Genomic DNA, 8,058 nt, shown 5'->3' with positions numbered 1-8,058 from the left:
CCGCAAGCCCCGCCCCTCCTGACCACGCCCCCACTGGAGGCCCGTCCCCGTCCCCGAGTCGGCCCCGCCCTTCTGGACTTTAGCCCAGAGCTCCCGCGCCGGCGCTTTCCCGCCGCCGCTGACAGTTCGGAGTCGGCCTCGGTGCGCTGGGGAAAACCATCCGGGCCCGCCTCTGGCGCCGCTGCCGCGGCCGCGCTAAGGTTCCGGGCGGACCCTGCCGTGTCAGGTAAGAGGCCCGGGGCCGAGCCGTGAAGCGATCCTGGGGCCTCGCGGGCCGGCGCTGGACGCGGGCGCCGCTGGGAGGGGCCGGGGGCGGGTCACCCGTGGGCCCCGGGTCGGCGCCGGAGGGGCGGCTGGGGGCTCGGCGCGGAAGCTGGCCGTGGCCCGGGGCCGACGACCCTGTGCGGGCGTCTGTCAGGCCCTCAGCCCGCCGGGCTCGGCCCGCCGGCGGGGACGCGTGAGGGCCCCGAGCCTGCCCTGTGTCGGTGCCACACCGTGAACACCGGAAGCCCCTTCTCCACAGGGAAAGCGGAAGCCGCCAGGGCTGTGCGCCCGCCCTCGGGGTGACGCGGGCCGCCCTCGGGGTGACGCGGGCCGCCCTCGGGGCGCTGGGGCTCTGTCCCGGCGGAGGCGGGGCCCTGCGGGTGCCCGGCCGCCCGGCGCCGCTCGCGTCCCGCGGGGCTCCCTCTGCGTCTCACGCGGCTCTCTCAGCCCCACGGTGCCCCAGGGCCTTCACAGAGGGTGGCCGGCGGGGAGGACGCGCTCCGGCAGCTGTGGGGGCTGCATCTGTCTGAGGCGCCCACAGGCTGGGAGAGCCGCAGCGTCCCTCCTCAGGGGCCTGTCTTCGCCCTTTCACCCCTGCCACGGAGGGTCTGCTTCCTATCGCTTTGTCTACTGTTTTAAATGTTAATCTCATCTGAAAAATGCTTTCACTGCAACATGTGACTCTTTGACCAAACACCTGGGCACCGCGGCCTTTCGATGCTGGCGCAGAAACGTTCCCATCACTGCACGAACCCTGGAAACTCTGCCGGACACAGGCTCTGCCCTTATGCCTGAGCATCCTCCAGGGTCCGGGGAGGTGTGTGTCCTGGGCGGCTGGCAGAGAGCCACCTGCCTCCGACTTTGGCCACCCTCCCTGCTCAGTTGGGGCTGTGACTCTGCTTCCTTCCCTGAGGACCGAAGTCACTGAGGACAAGCCAACAGGGCTGCGAGACGATGCTTGTCGACTGGGAAGCCCTCCTGGGCCGTGCGCCCCCGAGGAGGCTGCCCTCTCACCAGTGGGGCACTGAGGTTCCCAAACTGTTGGTGTGGAGCTGGGCAGAGCCCCCACTTCTCACGTGCTTCTCTCCTCCCCGAATTCCCGTGTGGACGCTCCCTTCCTCAGACCAGACCTCCCAGCCCCAGGCCTCCCACCGTCCTGCCTGGTACAGCCTCAGGACCCTTGCAGCCCTGAGGGTCCCTGAGCTCAGCTGCACCCTCCCACCCGCCCACTTGGGCCTCCTCCTTCCTGCAGCCCCCCACCCACACCTGTCCTTGCAGCTCATGCCCTCTACCCACCAAGCCCCCACCGACCAGTTCAGTTCACTTCAGTTGCTAAATTGTGTCCGACTCTCTGCAACCCCATGGACTGCAGCATGCCAGGCTTCCCTGTCCATCACCAACTCCCGGAGCTTGCTCAAACTCATGTCCATCGAGTCGGTGATGCCATCCAACCATCTCTTCCTCTTCCCCTTCTCCTCCTGCCTTCAATCTTTCCCAGAATCAGGGTATTTTCCAATGAGTCAGTTCTTCACATCAGGTGGCCAAAGTATTAGAGTTTCAGCTTCAGCATCAGTCCTTTCAATGAATATTCAGGACTGATTTCCTTTAGGATTGAGTGGTTTGCTCTCCTTGCCGTCCAAGGGGCTCTCAAGAGTCTTCTGCAACACCACAGTTCAAAAGCATCAGTTCTTCGGTGCTCACCTTTCTTTATAGTCCAACTCTCACATCCATACATGACCACTGGAAAAACCATAGCTTTGACTAGACAGACCTTTGTTGGCAAAGTAATGTCTCTGTTGGCAAAGTAATATGCTGTCTAGGTTGGTCATAACTTTTCTTCCAAGGAGCGCCCCCCAAACTCTTGTCCAGGTCCTGGTCCCTCTGTCTCAGCAGGAGAAGCCTGGCCCCACTGGCCTGTCTCTGTCCACAGTAACCTCAAGCCTCAGGTGGGTCACGTGGCTCATGCCCTGGGAGCTCGCCCCTCCCCGGCCCAGTTTCTTCCCTTCCCTCCTTGGCCTCACCTCTACCCATCCTGCCTCCCAGCTGGAAGGGATCCCCGGTGCCTGCACCCCAGATCTGCCTCCTCCCTGAGAACGTGCCTGCTCCCTCGGAGCACTACCCCGTCCCCAGTGTGTCCCCGGGGGCGCTCCCCCCAGGTGTCATTTCCCCTCTATACGGATGTCCTGTGTTTCTTCCCACCTTGAACAGAAAGCCCCCGCCCTCAGCCCACGTGTCTCCTTGCTCCTTTACAGCCAGACTCCTTTTAAGAATCGGCAGGATTTAGCGTCTCCGTTTCCTTTGCTGGGTGATTTTTAGATACTGAGATGTGCTTCACAAATCATACAGCTCATTTTAAAATGTACAATTCTGTGTTTTTGTCAGATTCACAGAGCTGTGCCACCATCGCCCCTAATGCATCCCCCACTGCAGCACCACCACCCCCCCACCCCCACCCCACCCCCCGCCCCCCCCGTCATCCCTGCCTGAGGCAACCAGTCATCCAGTGTCTGGATTCACCTCTTCTGGACTATTCACATAAACACAATCACAAAGCATGTAGATTTCTATCTGGCATCTCCCCCTCAGCATCATGTGCTTGAGGTCTGCACACAGTGCAGGAGGGTCAGTGCTTCGTTCCTTTTCAGGCTGAGTCATTTCCATTGTGTGGACGGACCCATTTTGTTGATCAAACGGACCCCCGCTGGGGCACTCCAAGGGGCCCCGCTGTCTGGCTCTTGTGAGTCACATACTGTGGGTGTTTCTGTGGCCTTGTGTTCTCTGTGCTCTTGGGTGCACCCTCAGGAGTGGCTTTGCTGGGTCAGGCGGTCATTCGGCGTAGCTCTTTGACTGTCTTTCCATAATGCTTTTTATTCTTGATCCTGCCGGGGTGCTGCCCAAACTCCTGTCGGGGTTTCTGGCGGCCTCCTTTGACTCATCCCTCCTCGGTGCCTGGCCTCTGGGACACATGTCCTTTGGGTCTCCTGTGTTCCCTGCCCCTTCCACCTCCTCTGGGCACCTGCTCCCCCAGGTCCCTTGAATTACCGTCTGGCTGTCCTCTGTGCCCACTAATCTTGTGTTTTTCTATTTTCACAATAAAAGAATGAAAAAAGGGACTTCCCTGGAAGGCCAGTGGTTAAGACTCCACACGTCCAATGCAGGGAGCACAGGTTCAATGCCTGGTCCAGGAACTGAAAAACCACATGCTCTGAGGCATGGCCCCCAAAAAATGAAGATGAAAGAAGTGACATCGTGGTGCCTGCCCCTGTGGTGCTGCAGCTCTGCCTCCTCATGACCCAGAGCTGGAAGCAGACTAGATGCCCTTGGGGGTGCTAGCCAAGCAGCCCCTGCGTCCACACCACAGGAGCCCACTCTGCAAAAGGGTTGGGCCCTGGGCGCACACAGCGACTCGTGTGTGTCTTAGGGGAGTGTGCCAAGTGAGCGCAGATGCACAGAGGCCAGACTGTGTGGTTCCATCCGTGCAACTTTCCTGAAATGACAGACGGTATGAACGGAGATGCGACCAGCGTTGCCAGGGCCGCTCGCAGATCAGGGCCTTGGGGCGACTGCAGAGGGCAGCGAGCGCTCCGTGGCACTGCCGTGCTCTGGCTCTCCTCTAATCCACACAACGCCCTGCTTGTGATTTGGGGTGAAAGGTACATGGGACGTCTCTTTATTATTTCTTACAAGTACATGCATATCTATAGTCATCTCAAAATGAAATGTTTAATTAAAAAAATCCTTAAGAAGGTTTCAATTACAAGTTTTTCTGTTTTACAGATACTCTGAAAGTTGGAGTGATTCAGTGACTGCTAAGGTTCTTCCAGCTCTGAAGAAGGTGGTTCAGAAACACTTGATTGTGTCTGAGCTAAAATCTACTTCCCAGCAGCAGTGGAGGTGTTGGGAGCAGCTTCCGTCAGGACACTGTTCCACCTCTGGCCGTGAGAGCTCCCGGCCACTCACGTCACCAGCACTGCTGAGACCGTTTGGAGCACACAGCTCACACGTGAGTGTGTGAGGGAACACACGCCGGAGGGAGCCCGGGAGAGGGAACCGGTTCCTGAGGTAAGGACTCAGCTCAGAGGCCAGCTTAGCGCTGGAACTTGCTTCCCAAGAAACTTAATAGCTGGTTAATTCTGGAGCTCAGGGGTCAACCAAATGGGCAGGAGTTTTGGATATTTGGGAATTGATTTTAGCCCAATACAAGTGGTTGGGGTTTTTTTTGTTTGTTTGTTTTTGTTTGTTTTTCCCCTTTTTAAACAATGGGCATGTCCAAGAAAAAAGCTAAATGCCAGATAAGATTTTTCTCTCAGAAAATAAATGTAGGCTCACACATGTCAGAGGCACTTGGTGTCCACGGTCCCCGCGCGGAGCCTGGGTTCCTCAGGCTGTGCCCGTCACACGAGCCCGTGGAGAGCCCCTTGACCCAGTGCTGGGTGACCACAGTTCCTGGGGGCTCAGCACACCCACCGCTTCCGCTGCTCAGGGACCGCCGACAGAGAACCTGGATACTGAGGGCCAGTCCCGCCCCCCAGGAAGCCCTATGGAAGGAAAGGCAGCATGCCGGGAGGGGCGCGTTCAGACGCGAGCAGGGCTTCCCACCCAGGGCAGTCTGCACACCAGGGCAGCCATGCACGCAGGTGGCTCAGGATTCGTCTCCTGGAGGTTCGGAGCTGAAAGGAGACTATAAACAGGGGAACTTGTAGTTCTGTCCTGCAGGACACTGTGGGGAAGGGCTGCGTCTCCAGGGAGCCGGGCGTCGGGTGCCCTGGACCTGCAGGCGGCTCCTCACCTGTCTCTGCTCTCACAGACGGAGCCCCTCATGCAGTTTCAGAGCAGAGGCCACGCTGCTGCTGCTCCCCGAGCCAGTTCCCACTCGCAGGCCCCCTGCACAGCCATGTGGCATCCTGCCCACGACAGCTCTGCGGCCAGGGCCCACCCCCAGGTTGTGCCCCATCTCCAGGAGAAGCCAGAGTGTGAGGAAGGGGGAGGAAACATGATGCGAACTGGCAGCGACAAACCTGGAGCCAGAAACAGCCTGAAAAGAAGAAGTGTGCGTCACGTGGAGCCAACAGAGCAGCCAGCGAGTGCTGCCCCAGACGGACAGTGCCCCAGAACCACTCCAGTGGCTTCTGGAGTCCAGAGGGAAGGGCCGGCCTGGGGGCCTCCAGGGAGGAGGGCCAGCCAGAGGGAAGAGGACCGTCAGGGCTGTTACAACAAAAGGCAAATCCAAGAAGCCTGCATTTAACCAGAAAGCATTCATCTCTGGTGGAGAGCAAACCAGCCCCCCCCCCCACCAAAGTCAAAAATAAACAGAAGAAACGGAAGGAAGCAGGGGGAATTAATATAGAGGAAAACTTCGAATGAAATGATGCTGTTTGCAGCAGCATGGATGGACCTAGACATTATCATACTAAGTAAAGTAGGTCAACGGAGAAGGCGGTGGCACCCGCTCCAGTGCTCTTGCCTGGAGAATCCCGGAGGGAGGAGCCTGGTGGGCTGCAGTCCATGGGGTTGCTGAAGGTCGGACGCGACTGAGCGACTTCACTTTCACTTTTCACTTTCCTGCATTGGAGAAAGAAATGGCAACCCACTCCAGTGTTCTTGCCTGGAGAATCCCAGGGACGGGGGAGCCTGGTGGGCTGCCGTCTATGGGGTTGCACAGAGTCGGACACGACTGCAGTGACTTAGCAGCAGCAGCAAAGTAGGTCAAAGACAACAGCACACGATGTCTCTTACATGTGGAATCTAAAATATGACGTGAATGAACTTACCAGTGAAACAGAAACAGACGCAGATGTAGATGACAGACCTGTGACGACCCAAGGGGAAAGGGGGTATAGGTTAGGGTTCTGAATTGATGGGTACACACAACTCTATGTAAAACAGATAAACACCAAGCATCTATTTACTGTACAGCACAGAGAACTATATTCAATATCTTTTCATAATCTATATTGGAAAAGAATCTGAAAATATATATATATCTGAAGAAAAAAAAGAGAAAAGTTAATTAAATACTTAAATCAGGAGATATAAAATTAGTAAAACCAGAAGCTAGTTCTTTTTTAATTTTTGGCCATGTCGTGCAACTTGAGTCCCAAAGAAAGGCAATGCCAGAGAATGTTCAAACTACCGCACAATTGCACTCATCTCACATGCCAGCAAAGTAATGCTCAAAATTCTCCAAGCTAGGCTTCAAGAGTACATGGATGGAGAACTTCCAGATGTTCAAGCTGGATTCGAAAAAGGCAGAGGAACCAGAGATCAAATTGCCAACATCTGCTGGATCATAGAAAAAGCAAGAGAATTCCAGAAAAACATCTACTTCTGCTTCTTTGACTACGCTAAAGCCTTTGACTGTGTGGATCAGAACAAACTGTGGGAAAATTCTTAAAAGAGATGGGAATACCAGACCACTTTACCTGCCTCCTGAGAAACCTGTATCCAGGTCAAGAAGCAACAGTTAGAACAGGATATGGAATAGCAGACTGGTTCCAAATTGAGAAAGGAGTATGTCAGGCGGTATATTGTCGTCCTGCTTATTTAACTTCTATGAAGAGTACATCATGTGAAATGCCAGGCAGGATGAATCACAAGCTGGAATCAAGATTGCCAGGAGAAATATCAATAACCTCAGATATGCAGATGACACCACCCTTATGGCAGAAAGTGAAGAAGAACTAAAGAGCCTTTTGATGAAAGTGAAAGAAGAGAGTGAAAAAGTTGGCTTAAAACTCAACATTCAGAAAACTAAGATCATGGCATCCGGGCCCATCAGTTCATGGCAAATAGATGGGGAAACAATGGAAATAATGACAGACTTTATTTTTGGGGGCTCCAAAATCACTGCAGATAGTGACTGCAGCAGTGAAATTAAAAGACGCTTGTTCCTTGGAAGAAAAGCTGTGACCAACCTGGACAGCATATTAAAAAGCAGAGACATTACTTTGCTGACAAAGGTCCATCTAGTCAAAGCTATGGTTTTTCCAGTAGTCATGTATGGATGTGAGAGTTGGACTATAAGGAAAGCTGAACTCCAAAGAATTGATGCTTTTGAACTGCCGTGTAGGAGAAGACTCTTGAGAATCCGTTGGACTGCAAGGAGATCAAACCAGTACATCCTAAATGAAATCAGTCCTGAATATTCATTGGAAGGACTGATGCTGAAGCTGAAGCTCCAATACTTTGGCCACCTGATGCAAAGAACTGACTCATTGGAAAAGACCCTATGCTAGAAAAATTGAAGGCAGGAGAAGAAGGGGACGACAGAGGATGAGATGGTTGGATGGCATCACCGACTCGATGGATGTGAGTTTGAGTAAACTCCGGGAGTTGGTGATGGACAGGGGAGTCTGGCGTGCTGCAGTCCATGGGGTCACAAAGAGTCAGACATGACTGAGTGACTGAACTGAACTGGTAGAGCTTGAGAGATCTTAGTTTCCCAACCAGGGATCGAACCCAGGCCACGGCAGTGACAGCACCAAGTCCTAATCACTGGGCCACCAGGGAAGTCCCCCAAAACTAGTTCTTTGAAAAGACCAATGATACAACCTTTTGCTAAGAGTAATTAAGGGAAAATGAAAGTGAAAAAAATTTTGAACACTCACGAAAGGTGAGAGCCACACACGTAAACGGCATATACACCGAACCCTGACGTTACAGTAATAAACATGGGAACCTCCTCAGAAATCAGGGCCTCCTGTCAGAACAGGCCTGGGGGAGGGGGGTTGGAGTAGGTGGTGGGCGAAGACCAGCCGGGCTCAGAAATGCTCGCTGTCTGGGCCTGGGGTCCCA

General features: G+C 54.7%; 1 protein-coding gene across 2 annotated transcripts in view; it reads left to right on the top strand.

Moving 5' to 3' along the window:
• The first annotated feature begins 149 nt into the window (after nt 1-149).
• The window catches only part of EXD3 (exonuclease 3'-5' domain containing 3), a 78,122-nt gene continuing 70,213 nt past the window's right edge, over nt 150-8,058 (top strand). For both annotated transcript variants that reach the window (XM_061434297.1, XM_061434298.1), the window contains exons 1-2: nt 150-226; nt 4,042-4,326. The gene's annotated coding sequence lies outside the window, so the exon portion shown is untranslated. The remainder of the gene's footprint in view (nt 227-4,041; nt 4,327-8,058) is intronic.

This window comes from Bos javanicus, chromosome 11 (assembly GCF_032452875.1).
Source record: "Bos javanicus breed banteng chromosome 11, ARS-OSU_banteng_1.0, whole genome shotgun sequence".
NCBI classification, from domain to species: domain Eukaryota; kingdom Metazoa; phylum Chordata; class Mammalia; order Artiodactyla; family Bovidae; genus Bos; species Bos javanicus.
Note: the sequence above shows the minus strand (reverse complement) of the source record. Positions and strands in the feature narration are given on the sequence as shown.